The sequence below is a fragment of the Desmodus rotundus genome, chromosome 4 (genome assembly GCF_022682495.2).
Source record: "Desmodus rotundus isolate HL8 chromosome 4, HLdesRot8A.1, whole genome shotgun sequence".
NCBI lineage: Eukaryota > Metazoa > Chordata > Mammalia > Chiroptera > Phyllostomidae > Desmodus > Desmodus rotundus.
In genome coordinates this window covers 57,536,028-57,549,426 of record NC_071390.1, presented here as the reverse complement: position 1 = coordinate 57,549,426, position 13,399 = coordinate 57,536,028, and the positions used below count along the sequence as shown (strand labels likewise).

The following is a 13,399-nucleotide window of genomic DNA, read 5'->3' as shown; positions in this document are numbered from 1 at the left end:
AAAACACTGGGTGGCCCCATTTTAAGAGCCCCAGGGGATGGGGCAGGGAGGTCCTTCAGGGCCCCGTGCTTCAGAAAGGACAGGAGGAAGGTTCAGGCCCTGTGCAGTGCATGGAGGTAGGGGGTAGGAGCAGCCACTGGAGTGGCTGACAGGGAGGCAGGCAGAGTGCTCCCGTTTTCAGGCCCGGGACCCTGCCGCCCTCCAGAACCATGCTGACAGAGCTCCAAGGGCTCTTCCTCAGAGCCTTGGGTGCAGCACTATCAACAGAACTTTCTGTGATGACAGAAATGTTCAACCCCTGTGCTGCCTCATATGGCTACCGAAAACTTGAAATGTGGCTAGTGTGATATTGTGGAACTGAAATTTTAATTTCATTTAATTTTTACTAAAACACATTTAAACAGCCACATGTGGCTGGTGGCTATATAGGGCAGCACAGTGAAGTCAGTGCTTCTGCCTATAGGTGGGGTCCCCATGAGGGCTCCCGCACGTCACATGGCCAACGTGGAAAGCCAGAGCTGGCCAAGAACTAGGGCCTCTTCATTTCTTCCTGGGTGACTGCCTTTGCTGTGACGCACCTATGTCCTGGAGTGGTCATTTAAGGGACATTTATGGAGCACTCAGCACTAAGACAAGTCATGGAGGTAGTGTCCCACTAGTCACATCCAATGGGGCCAACACCTGGGTGGGCAAGAAACCACATAAAACAGACTAATGATATAAGAAGGACAGGCTCCCATATCTGTGTGTGTGCTAGGCGTAGGGGACCAGGGGGGTAACATCTGGAAGCAGGTGGACGGAGAGGAACAAAAAGAATGGCTCCTTTTCCCCTCATCTCTGAAGCAGCCTCCCCCCTCAATTTTCATAGCCCTCCTTCCTACACATAAGGGCTGAACTGGACCCTGTTAAATCTGTGCACACTGTGAATCTGCCAACGAGATTTACACCCTCAGGAGGCGGAGAGGGTGCCTATAAATCTCTAGCCACCCCAGGCTCTGACTGAGGGAGCACGAATATGGTGTGAGGCCAAACTCTGCAAGCCCAGAGGCTGTCCCCTGTCACCTGTCTCCTCTAATCCTAGCCCCCTGGAACTGCCCACACTGATTTTAAACCTCCAGGGCCTAGCTGTAATCCCTGAAAGACTGGGGACAGACTCCACAAACATGGCCCTTTTTTCTAGGAGAGAGCAGAGGGCGCCAAGGGGAGGTCTGGACAAGTTCCACCAAGTTCCCGGAGCTCCTCAGAAGAGCTGACTGCTCTTGCCCCCCACCATGGGTGACCGCAAAACAGGAACCCTGCAACAAGACAGGCTTTCCATTGCGTCAGCAGGGGCAGGGGCATTCCTGCAAGCAGGACTCCAACCTCGAACGGCTTCTCCACTTCCCTGCCTGATTCCTGCCTACAACTCAGCAGCATCCCACTCCTGGAAGCCTTAGGAGGCCAGTGGCCTCTCTGGCTCCCACTGCCCTGGGGATAAAATCTGTGCTCCGCAGTGGGCTTTCAGCAATGGCTCCCCTTCCTACATTCACCTCTGTGATGTCATCCGGAGGGACATCCTCCCTTCTCCTGAAGTGCCACACTTCTTCTGATCTCCCAGCCTTTGCATCTACAGGTCCTCCCACCCAAATCCTACCCATTTCCAAAATCAAGTTCACCTGGGAGGAGCGGCAGGCTACTCTAGCCTGAAAGTCACCATTTCCCCCTTTTCTTTCTACAGCTCTTAGGGTATTGAGCGTGGGCCTCTGCTCAGTCAATTTTCCTTGCCCTGCTGCACCTTAGTATTTCCCCGGGATCCTCAGACGGTGATGGTAGCATCCCAAGGCAGGGCCAAGACTCCTTCTATCTTTGGTCCCCCCGCCACATACTTTCTCTAGCATGAGATGAGTAGCTGAACTCCTGGAGTACAGTCTCCCTTTTACAGATGAGAACACAGCAACACTCTCAGTACAGAAATGAGAACAGAGGCCCTCAAAGGGGAAGTGACTTGCCAAAGGTCACACACTAATTTGGTACCAGATCACAGATATGATCACTTGAGGGCTAGGCCCTGAGAGCCATGTTTCCATGAAGAGTGTCAGAACTATCCAGGCAAGCTTTGTGAAACCAAAGCCAAAGCACAGAGGCCGGGCCTTGCCCCAGAACTACCGAGTCCCCAAGGTTATCGGGGAGCCTTCACCTCCTGGAATGTGGGTGTCCTGGCTAAAGCCCCTAATTCATCACACACACACACACACACACACACACATGAAGTACCCACTACTGCTCCAGGATGGGCACTCATAAGGCCTGGCCTTGCCCCACTTGCCTCCCCCCCTGGTGGGAGGGGGCAGTGGGAGAACCCAACCCAGCAGGGTTGGGAAGGCTTGGAGAGGCCCCCGCAGTTGGCTCCGAGCAGGAGTTGGTGCCGTCTGGGGCTCCTGAGAGGGAGGTAAGGGCCCAGTTTCTGAGCCTCCTCAGACTGGAGGGCGGCAGACTCCCTGGCAGGCCCAGCCTACTGGTCTGGACGGCAGGGGTCAGTCACTTTTGAAGGGCACATGGGGCAAATCAGACTGTGAGGAACAAGAGGGCTGTGGGAATCCCCAGGGGAGCCCACCCTTACTCCAGGGAAAGGCACAGTGAGCAGAGACCTTGAACACCACCCCTGCTACACTCCAGCCTGGGAACCTGCAAGTGCATCAAAGGTCCTCTCATCCCTCAAGCTCCACTGCATGGGTCTTAAAGACCCACTTTCAGCTATGCCTGGATTCTTGGCAGAGAGCCATCCCCTAGTCAGACATCTCCCTTCAGTTAGCTCAGAGTCATGGGGAGCTGGAAGCTGCAGTGAGGCCTGATACAGGGTGAAGGTGGGCACCTCAGGACACAAAGGCAAGGCCAGAGACAAAGTGACCTCACCTCATGCTAGAGAAGGAAACTGAAGCCAGGCACAATTAAATCTTACATGATTTCAGGTTCAAAATGGCAGATTAAAGAATGGAATTTGCAGAGTGTACCATGAGAGCACATTAACTTCATTCAGGCCTGCACTGCTACGTGACCTTGGGGCCGGAAGTCCCTTCACCCATCTAGGCAGTGGGCTGACTGTCCTTTCCTGCCTGTGGTTAGTGACCCAGGAGCTAGCTCCCTGAGAAGCGGGAAGTGCTTCAAGGGTAGGGGCCTTGTTTTTCCCTCAGCAGGTTCCCTCATGAGGCTGCTGCTTCCCTACCAGGCCCTGGAGAGTTTCCTCCTACAGCTGAGGTTTCTGGGGCAAGCGTGGCACAGTGAAGGCCCATGACATGAGGGGCAGCAGGCCCTGGCAGGGTGGGAGCAAATGTCCCCAAATTCTTCTCCCCTTTGGGTTGGGGCTTGCATGCCTCTCTCTGGGGTGGTGTTTACGAACCTGGCCACAGGCCCACCAACACAGTGCTTCCCAGTGGGGAAGAGCCAGTTTCTCCCTCAGGACCAAAGCTGTGTTGATCAAGGTAAACACCTCCCTCACCCAGAGAGCCTCTCTCCCTCTTCTTCCAGCTCTGCCAGCACAGAACTCTCTGTTCCCAGGGACCCAGGGCTGAGCTGGCTCTCCCGCCCAATCGATGGATGACTTCACAAAGACTGACGCCTACCGGGCACCAAGAGAGTCCTGAGGGAGGTCTGAGGCTGCTCTTGGGATGGCTGCCCACCCTTGCCCTCTGGCTGACCTCTGCTGGGTGGCAGAGGCCTGGCAGGAGTCGGAAACCTAGGGCTCATGCCACTTCCTGGGTGACCTTGGACAAAACTGAACCTCAGCTTGCTCAGGAGCACCTGGCTTATCTATACTCCCCTCACTGGGAGGCTGTCAAAAAATAAAGTGCTAAGAAAATGGAAGGTGCCTTAATCAAACGGACTCATCCTACACTGTCACACCTGTGGGCTCTTGGACTAGTGTCCTCAGCTCACTTCTGTCCTAAATCTCCATTCTTCTAGGCCAAAGCTGTCCAGTGGAATTTTCTGCCACAGTAGAAACACCTTATAATCTGAGCTGCCCAGTGTGGTAGCACTAGCCACATGTGGCTATTGAACACTTGAAATGTGGCAAGTGGCTACCATACTGGACTGCACAGTTTTCGACATAGCTCTGCCATCCTTACTCTCTGAGGTGTGGCTCAGAAAGAGCTCTCAGAAAGCTCCCAGGCAGGACTGTGGTTGAACATCTGTGGGAGTGGCTCTCTCGGTCTGACTGGCTGACACCAAACTAGGGGCTCACCTTAAAGTTCCCAGGGACTGAGCAGGGACTGGTCTCTTACTTCTCATCCAACACTGACTTAAATCCAGAAGTGCTCTTTCAATCTCTCCATCACCTCCCTCCAACAGGGAACACAGCACTGGACTAGCTTTCCGCTCAGCCAGTCACTCAGCAGTCATCGAGTATCTACCACCTGCCAGGTACTGTGGTTGGCACTGGGGTAGACAGTGATAAGTAACATATGGCCCCTGCCTTCAAGGAGCTCATAGTCAAGACCTGCCTCCAGTGGTAGTGATAACTGGCTTCCTTCATTCCTTACAGGGGGATCAGTTTTCCCATCTGAAACTGGGGCTCCTGAGTCCTAAGTGCACAGGGTATGTTAAGAACCAAGAGGTAAGAGACAGGTGAAGTGGTTCTGGTGGCTGGGAAGGCTGTGCAGGGGATAGCGTTATGAAGCAAGTCTCAAACTCTGTGCAGGCTGCTACTTCCGGTAGAGACCCAGATTCTCACCAAAGCATAGCTGTTTGGTGGTTTCTCACTAAGGAAGTTCAGGTTAAAAATAGCTCAGGAGGGGACTTGAATCCAACTAGCTGGGGGGTAGTCACTGCCTGGCAAATACATACAAAAAGGGAAGAGGCGTATTAGCAGCCACGTGGACACCAAGACTCACTGCACCTCTGCCCTCCCACACACCATGGGACAGGGCCTTTTGCTCTGTACTGAAGAGGAGCTTCATGTGCAGAGCCCCAGAATTGGAGGGACCTAAGTCCCTATATCCCATCTGGGGTCACACTGATTTCAGGTTAGTGCCACCTTGCTCACTCCAACTCACTCCCCGACCAGATTTCTGACCCACTCTGTGGCCCACTCTCAAGGATGGACTGTTAAGAAGCACTGTGGCACCAAGTGCTTGCCAGCTGCCTCAAAACACCTTCCTGCTAGAGAAGCCACCAGCCATGCCCAGTGCCGACCTGGCCGTTCAGTCTGATCATTAAGGGCAGGGAACCTGGCCTCCCACCCTGAGAATGAAGGTCTCCTGAAGCTCATCTCCGGAGGTGCCACCTCCCTCCACTGGTGCAAAGGGTTAGGGCAGGGAAAGTCAAATCCCTGACCTCTCCTAGTCTCCCCCAACCTAGTTTCTAGTTAGATCCATGACCTGGGACCTAACTAGTGCCATGGGCAACAAAGCTTATAAGATCCCAACCCCAAAACCACGTGCTAAACCCTCCTTTTAGCCCCAGGGCAGTGCTCTGAGAAACCCAGTCTCCAAGGTCTTTAAAGACCTTTACAGCCTGGTGTTAAGCACTCCAGAAAGGCCCCTTCCTGCTCTCTAGTGCAAACCGGTCACTCTCCTCCTCCTCCAGCCGGCCTCCTAGCAAACACTTGTCAGAAGTCTGGTTTGCACCTACTACCTCTCCGAAGAGCGACCTGCCGCAGTGGTGGTACTACCAGCCCCCCCAGCACCCCTCCTCGCCCCGTGGCAGGGGTGGGGGGACGAGTAATCTCTGGATGCTTTCAACATTAGGGCTGCATCCTGACAAAGGAACAGCTTGAAGTTAAGGACCCCTAGGCTGCGGCCTCCGCGGAAGGCTTCCTGTCCATTCTTATTTTTGCATTGGAACCTATTGAGGACTGAGCCTTGTAAAATGTCTGCTGGAGAGCCAACACTTGACCTTGGCGGAGAGAGTGTCGGAAGTACCCTGGCCCCGGGCCCTGAGGAGAAATGAGGGCCCCTTCTGTGGGTGCACAGAACAGCCCGGTGCCCGCCGGTGCCACTCTCGCGGCCAAGCCCCGGGCTGACACCATGCAGCACACGGCACTACCCACAATGCACCGGCCCTCCTCTGTCACACATAGGCACGCACACTCACCCTGGCTCCCGGAGGGAGCCCGCCCCGGCCCACAGGCGACCCGGAGCCGACCCCTTCAGTCACGCACTTACCTGGAAGTTGCACTGGCCGCGGTCTCGCCCTGGCGCCCGCAGTGGGCTGGGGCCAGGCCAGGGGCGGCCGCGGCGAGCGACTCTGGGCAGGGTTCAGCCAGCGCCGAACAAAGGCTGCACGCAGGCAGCGGGCGCCGCCTGCATCCCCGCTCCGCGCCGGGTCGGCGGCGGCAGCGGCGCGGGGCCCCGGCAGCTGCGGAGCCCGCTCGCTCGGCGCTGCCCGCTCCGAGGGCGCTCCGGCTCCCGCGCTCCCGCTCGCTGCTGCCCGCCACCGCCGCCGCCGTCCGGCTACCGCACCGCACACATCAATTATTCATCGCCCGTCTCCAGCTTCCCCGGCGAAGCCAATCACAGGCGGAGGCTCTGCTAATGGGGCCGCCGCTGCCGAGGAGGCAGCCAGCCGCGCGCCCCGGCACAAGCGACAGCCCTCCGGGGACGGGGATGGGCCGGGGGCGCGCGGGGGGCGGGGGCGCACGGGGTGCGCCAGGGAAAACTTCACACGGCCTGCTCTCTAAGCAGCACGGCCCAGACACCGCCTGCGCGACCACCCACCCTGCGTGCTCCCGCGTGGGGCTTAGGGGCTCAAGGGAGGCCGGGCGCGCCGCGGCAGGGGGAGGGGAGGGAGGAGGAGCGCGGGAGGAAGATGAAAGGCTAGCAGACCTGCCTTAGCGTCTCTAGGGAGCCCCGGCTCACTCTCGCCCTACCCGCCCCACGAGCCTCGTAGCCCGCACCCCGCCCCCAGCCCGCCGCCCGCACTCACTCGCTCGCAGACCGCCAGCCCAGCCACTTTGCTGAGAGGGAGCAAGAGCGAGTATGAATCCGAGGCAGATCACATTTCAAACTTGCACGCAGGGGTGGTGCGAGTGCACGCCGCGGAGAGAACGCACCTCCCGACCGGAGGCGCTTCAGCCTCCGGGCGGGGGCGGCGACCAGCCCCCTTCCCTCCCCCACCTAGGCAATTAATTGAAAGTAACACTTGTGTAAGTGGGGCTCCCAGAGCACTGTTGCCTGAGGGGGGCTGCCGGGTAGGCTCTGGTGGGGTTGACTTCGGGTGTCTCCCACCTCCCCCAGCGAATGTTCCCAAGTGGTCATGCTAATGAGGGTCCCTGTGGGGTGGGGGCGGAGGAGGGAGTTGGCCTGGAGGCTGCGGTGTCCTAGGGGGTAGGGTAGGGAGCGGAGGGGGAGGGGCATAACTGGGGCGTCCAGATTGCGATCTCGGTTTAAGGGATTTTAGGAATAGGTTAGGGGCGGAAAAGGCAGGCAACATGGCATCTTCTCAGGCATAGGGGAACCTACCACCCCTGGGATTCCCCGAGCGTGGAGCCCGGGACAGGGTGAGCGGGCGCACGTACACTTGAGCTCCTTGACTTCGGGGAGTTCCTGTGCCCTGGAGCCAGTGGTGGCAGGGAAGCCGGGGGGCAGCAGCTGCGCGGCCCCGCCCCGCCCCACCCCGCCCCCGGAGCTGCTGCCTTCCTGACATAGCATCCTGTGGTGGCCGGGGCCTCTTCCTTCCAGCAGGTCTGTCGCATGGGCTCCTGGAGCTGAGCTGAGCTTACCCCATGTATACCACTCTGCACTGCAGACACCCTCATGGGAGCCCACCCGCTGCCCCACGCTAAAGGGCTCTTCGCCCCTCCCTCTTTCGTGGCCACTTCCCATCACTACCATCCTCTTGGAAGAAACTATATTTTATAGCCCCCTCCCCCAGCCCCACCCACCTACCAGTGAAAGTTTCTTGAATGGTGACCTAACTGCCCCAAACAATTAGAAAGGTAAGTGGGGCACCATCATTCATCCTAAAAAAAGGTAGCCAGAACCGTCCTTAAATCTCTATGTCGCCCTACACTGCTCTCCTTGCCATTGGGGGAATTGATGGGGTCCACTAGCCTTTGACATTGCTTCTGACTTCAATCCAGGATTATCCAGCCCTTTTCAGTCTGAGCTTCTGGTGGGCCCCTAAACTGTCCTGTCTTTTGTACTGCCCTCTCTGGAAGTGGCTGAGACAAATCACTTATCTAGAAATTGTTCCTGCTCCTTGCTTGACACAAACGGTTAGCAGGCTCTAATCCCACCCACTGACACTTGAAATATCACTTTTGGGGTTGGCATTTGGCAACGCAGTTGTCATGGGGCTTTCCCTCTGAGGAGCTGGTTAAATGGATTAATTCAGACTTTATAACTTGCTGCCTTTTGGACAAGAACTAGCATTCTGCAAGAGAGATTAATTGGCATCTCCTTCCTGTGGGATCAAGCTCAGTGCCACCAGGGGAAGAAGGACTTCTCTGCTCTGCACAAATTCCAGGCTTTGCTCATCTCACCTCATCTAAGGACTTCCCACATTTTGGGTTAGAGTGACTTCCTTGAGGACAATCACTTATTCACCGAGACATTGACTGGGGTCCTGCCCTCCCGAGCAGCCCCACAGTGGTTTGAGATCCTATGAGGGAGAAGTCTTGAGGCCCAGTGAGGACTCGCCCGTCTTTCTCTTTTTGGTTGGCCCGGTCTCCATTTCAGATCCCCAAGACAACATACTCCAAAGCCCAGTGCTCTGCCGCAACACCCAGAAACAGATGGTCATAACAATTTGGCCTACCTTTCAGAAGAAAACACTGAGGTGGATGTCCCTCAAACGTGGTTTCTAACATTAAGTTGGTTTCCACATAATGTCAGGGCTCAAGCTTCGATTATACAGAATCCAAACAGCCAAGACCTCAAGTAATTAGATCGCTTTTCTCCTGGATCCTCCCCTCCCAGGAGTTCTGTGCTGCAAAGGTACTTCACAATGGTGACCTCATCCTTAGTGCCTTCTCAGCCACCTGAAGACCCGAATGTTTGGAACTCCCAGGTTCATTCTTGAAATACCCTGTAAGTGTTGGTACTTTGTGCAGCCCCAGACACTGAGTTCAGAAAAACCACTCCTGTAAGTTGAGCTAAAATTTGCACTGGAATTGAGCAGAGATTTACACCAGAGGGATGCCAACCAGGGGGTGCTGCCTGGGCAACTAAGAAGACAGCCCCACCAGTCCCCTCCCCAATCTTCCAGGGACCCCTCGAGGAGAAGCTCTAGGGTGGAGTATGAGATAGCATTGATATGCTAATATTTAAGCTGCTCTGGCCTAGGACTTACAGTTTTTGACTTTCCCCAGGTAAACTCCCTACCCCAGTAAATACACTCCACTAGCAGATTTACATAATTAGGAAAACAAACTGTTTTCAAGCATCCATTAACCAGCCAAAGCTAGGGTTTTTCACATGCTAATTTCGGGCCCTCTTCAAGTCTCTCTCCCTCCATCTCTTATTCACACTACACTCCGGAGTCTAAGGAAATCTGGGTACTCCGACCAGTTCCTGCTTCAGAATGGCTTCTCCCTACAGACTTCACATTCCAACCACTCCTCTAACTTCCAAAGATTTGTTCGAAGGCCTGGGGCCCAAAGTGGCCTGCCCCACCCCCTGGGCGCCTGCCTTGATAAGGATCTACAGGAAAAGGGCAGCAGACAAAGGAGGGCTCCACCTCTGCACTCAGTAACTCCCAGAGCTCTCTGAGTGACCTCAGTAAGGGGGGGCCCAGCCTGGGGGGATGACTTAGGAGGCAGAAGAAAGGAAGAAAAAAGGGAGAGCTGCGCCCCTGGCGCCCTGGCTCCCTGATGAATGCCCACAAGAGCTCGGGAAGCCTGACTCCGGGATCAATAGCGGGTGGCTTTTCTTGCGGGTGTTTGAACTCCTGCCATGGGCCCTGGTGAGGAGGGGCCACCAATAAATCACAGCACTGCAGCCAGGAAGGCAGGAGAGTGTGGGAGAAAGGATGCTTCCCCCAGCTGGGGAAGCCTTTCATGTGGAACTCACCTCTGAAGGAGGACTAACCAGGCCATGGGGGGAGGGGACTGCCAGGGTGGGATCTGGGGTGAGAAAGAAGCCTCCTCCAGGATCCCCAGCTCACAGAGGGATGGAGCTCCCAGACCCTGAACAAGCAGCCCAGACCAGTAAGGAGAAAGAAAGCAAAGCCACCTAGTATGTAGGTCACCCTGGGGTCGAAAGAAGCTCAGGGCTGGGTCACCCCCAGAGCTTTGTGTGGTGAGAGCCTGGGGATATACTAAATTCAAGCTCCCTCCCTCGAGACTGAGGAAAGGCAGAACAATGGACTCAAGAGGTGGCTCTTCTGGCCACCTCTTCCTGATTCAGGCCCTGCTGATTCAGTAGGTCTCAACAAAGGTCCTGAGGACTCAGAGATGGCACCCATGCAGGCTCGAGCAGTCCGAGAGTGAGGTAGACAGGAAGGCCCTGGGCAGGTCTGTGGGTGAGTGTGACAGGCATGAGCACAGGCCCTGGGCCATCCACCTTCACCCAACTGGTCCTTTTCAGGATGCCTGGAAGGGAGTACAGGGCAGGAGTGTGTCAATTAAGGGACACACACACACTGAGGGTAACAGGCCCTGGAGCAGCTGTCTCACAGCCAGTCCAAGCAGCTGCACTGGGTGTGTTGACTCAGGGCTCTGCCTCCAGGGACTTTTTCTGGGACTTCTATCTTCTCACCTCTGAAAGGGATGGGGTATAAACTCCTGTGTCTACGGATCATGATATTCCCTCTGTCCATTTTCCTTCCACCCCTGGTCAACCTCCTCACTTCTACATGTACAGTCTTGAAGAAGGAAAGCACAGTTGGGATTCAGCTCCTGGCCAGTGCAAGTGGCCAGGAGCTGCATCAACACCAGTACTCAGAACCCTGCCCCCACACAGGGACAGGAGGATGGCACACTCCCACTTGGGAAACAGAGCTGGGGCCCCAAGCTGGACTCAGGCCTCTCCCCTGTCTGTAGTTATGCACAGCTCACAGTGACAGAGTGCTTGCTGGTTGCCCGGCACAGGTACAGGTACTTTCCAAGTGTCGACACACCATCCTCAACACCAGCCCTGTCTGATAAGGTGTGATTGTTGTTTCTGCTCCACAGACAATAACAACAGAGAGGAACAGAGAGGTTTAGACAACCTGCGGAAGGGTTTAAACTACTCAGCAATCTCACTGCAAGTGCACCGGTAACTGTCATACTCTGTTTCCAAGATGGGGCTCCAAGGTCCAGAGGAGAGAGACAGTCCAAGTCACACAGGGAGTTAGAGCTGTGGGAAGAGCTGGGACCCCTCTTTTTTGTGTTCTTCCCAGCACACAACATTACATACACTGAAATAACTTCTTTTTCTATGTTTCTTTTTTATGTTTAACATCCACCTGATGTTTGGGGTCAGCTGGAGCTCCACCTGAGGTGGGCTCAGGGACATGGTGGAGCAGACATTCCTGGATTTATCCACCAGCAGGGTCCTCATCCCAAACTGTAACTGCATTCTCAGAAGTCTGCATTTGGCTTGTGTCCAAATCTTTTAATCATTTCATTAAGAAAATAAAACCCACCCCTGTCCCCACCTCCTTTTGGCACCTTTGAGAAGCCCTACAATTGCAAGATTATTGGGGATCCAGGAAAGCCTCCTACCAGGCTGAAGGGGAGAGGCTGGGGGAGGGAGCCCAGGAACCAAGCACGAAACGGTCACCATGGTGCCTTCAGTCTTCAAGAGCTGCCTGCCCCTCTGTGTGCTCAGCTGGGAAGGTGGCCAGCCCTGAGGCTGTCTGCCCGTGGCACTAGGATGCCCCCAGCCACTCAGCCACCAGGGTGTCTTGTGGGCAGAGAAGCTAGCAGGCAGAAGCCAGAGTGGATCAGGAAGGAACTACCTGTCCATATCCCCAGAAGCTAAAGAGCTGTGGAGGGAGAGGACATGCCTGGATTTGGAGGCTGGGACTCAGAAAACGAGTACTGACTAGCTGGTGGCCCTGGACAAGAAGTCACTCAGGCTTCCTGAGCCTTTCTGCCTCCTCTTTTGTAACATGGGAGTGAGGACACCTAACACCCGGTCCTAGGGAGAATGAGAGGAGATAATATAACAGTGATGATTCTCAGCAGGTTGGGAGGCTATGGTGTTGTGGGTTGAACTGTGTCCCCCAAAAGATGCTGAAATCCTAACACCCAGTGCCTGTGAATGTGACATTATTTAGAAGTAGGATGTAGTCATTAGGGTGGGCCCTAATCCCATATGACTGGTAGACTTATAAAAAGCAGAAATATAGACACGGGGATAATGTCATGTGAAGACTGGAGCAACATGTCAGGGAACTACCAGAAGCTAGGAACGGGACCTGGAATAGACCCTTCCCTAGAGCCTTCAGTGGGGGCATGGCATGGTCGTGCCAATGTGACACCTTGATCTTGGACTTCTGGCCCCCGGAACTGTGAGACAATACATTTTATTTCTGTGGTTTAAGCCTGCAGGTCTGTGATTCTTCGTTATGGAAGCCCTAGCAATACAGATGATAATGCTGTTAAAACAGAAGTTGCAGTACCTCCTCCTCTGCTTAAATTCTTTTCCTCCAGTGGCTCTGGCTCAGTCAGTGAAAAAACCCAAGTACTTATGATCCACAAGACCCCGAGTGACCTGGCCCATGTCACCTCCCTGACCTCATTTCCTCCCTTTGGTTTACTCTGCTCCAGCCTTGCTGTCCTTCTGGCTTCCAGTGCCTCAGATGCACCCTCAGGGCGTTGCCAGACAGCTCTTCTCCAGGTAGCCCGCTCACCTCCCACCTCCTGCAGGCTTGCCCTCAGATGACTCTTTTCAGGGAAGCCTTGTCTTGCCACACTTGCCCCAAACTGCAGCCCCTCCTGACAGTTTCTGCAACTCTTTCCTGACTTAGCTCTCCCCTCCGCATTTTTGACTGCTGTGTGTCAATTCTCTCTCTTGTTCACTCTGTCTTCGTCTGGAAGGCAAGTTCCACGTCAACAGTGACTTTTGTCCCTTCTGTACAGGTTATATCAACAGTATCTAACATGCCAGGCAAACGTGTAATATTTGCTGTATGAATGAAACAACGACCAGCCGCCTGAATCAGTGAGGGAGTCTGGGAGTGAATGAGTGAGTAGTAGGGTCTGTGTGACTTCTCCCCCTGCCCGCCCACCCAGAGACAAGATCCCCAACCTGCTGTCTGGAAGAACACGGGTTGTTTCTCAGTGGAGGCAGCCTGCTCAGACAGGAAGCTCAGGCCAGCTAACAAAGGGGCTGCTGGAGGTGGTGCGGAGCTCACCACCCAGGCCTCTAATGAATCTTTCCCCATTGATTTCTGGAGTTGCCTTTGAAGGCAAGGGACAGGCAAGGCAGCTCGAATGTCCATGCCTCAGCAGTCCTGGGGTTTTATTGCTTCTCCCGGGACACAGCTTTGACAG

The 13,399-nt window shown here is 55.1% G+C and overlaps 1 protein-coding gene across 8 annotated transcripts in view; it reads right to left on the bottom strand.

The window, feature by feature from the left end:
* Nucleotides 1–13,399, bottom strand: part of ZMIZ1 (zinc finger MIZ-type containing 1) — a 226,957-nt gene that overhangs the window by 61,200 nt on the left and 152,358 nt on the right. Inside the window, exon 1 of one of the 8 annotated variants that reach the window (XM_053922737.1) lies at nt 6,901–7,014. The exons of 6 other annotated variants lie outside the window; for them this stretch is intronic. The gene's annotated coding sequence lies outside the window, so the exon portion shown is untranslated. Of the gene's footprint in view, nt 1–6,140; nt 6,699–6,900; nt 7,015–13,399 lie in introns of those variants that run through there. One more of the 8 variants, XM_053922736.1, reaches the window with a different exon arrangement.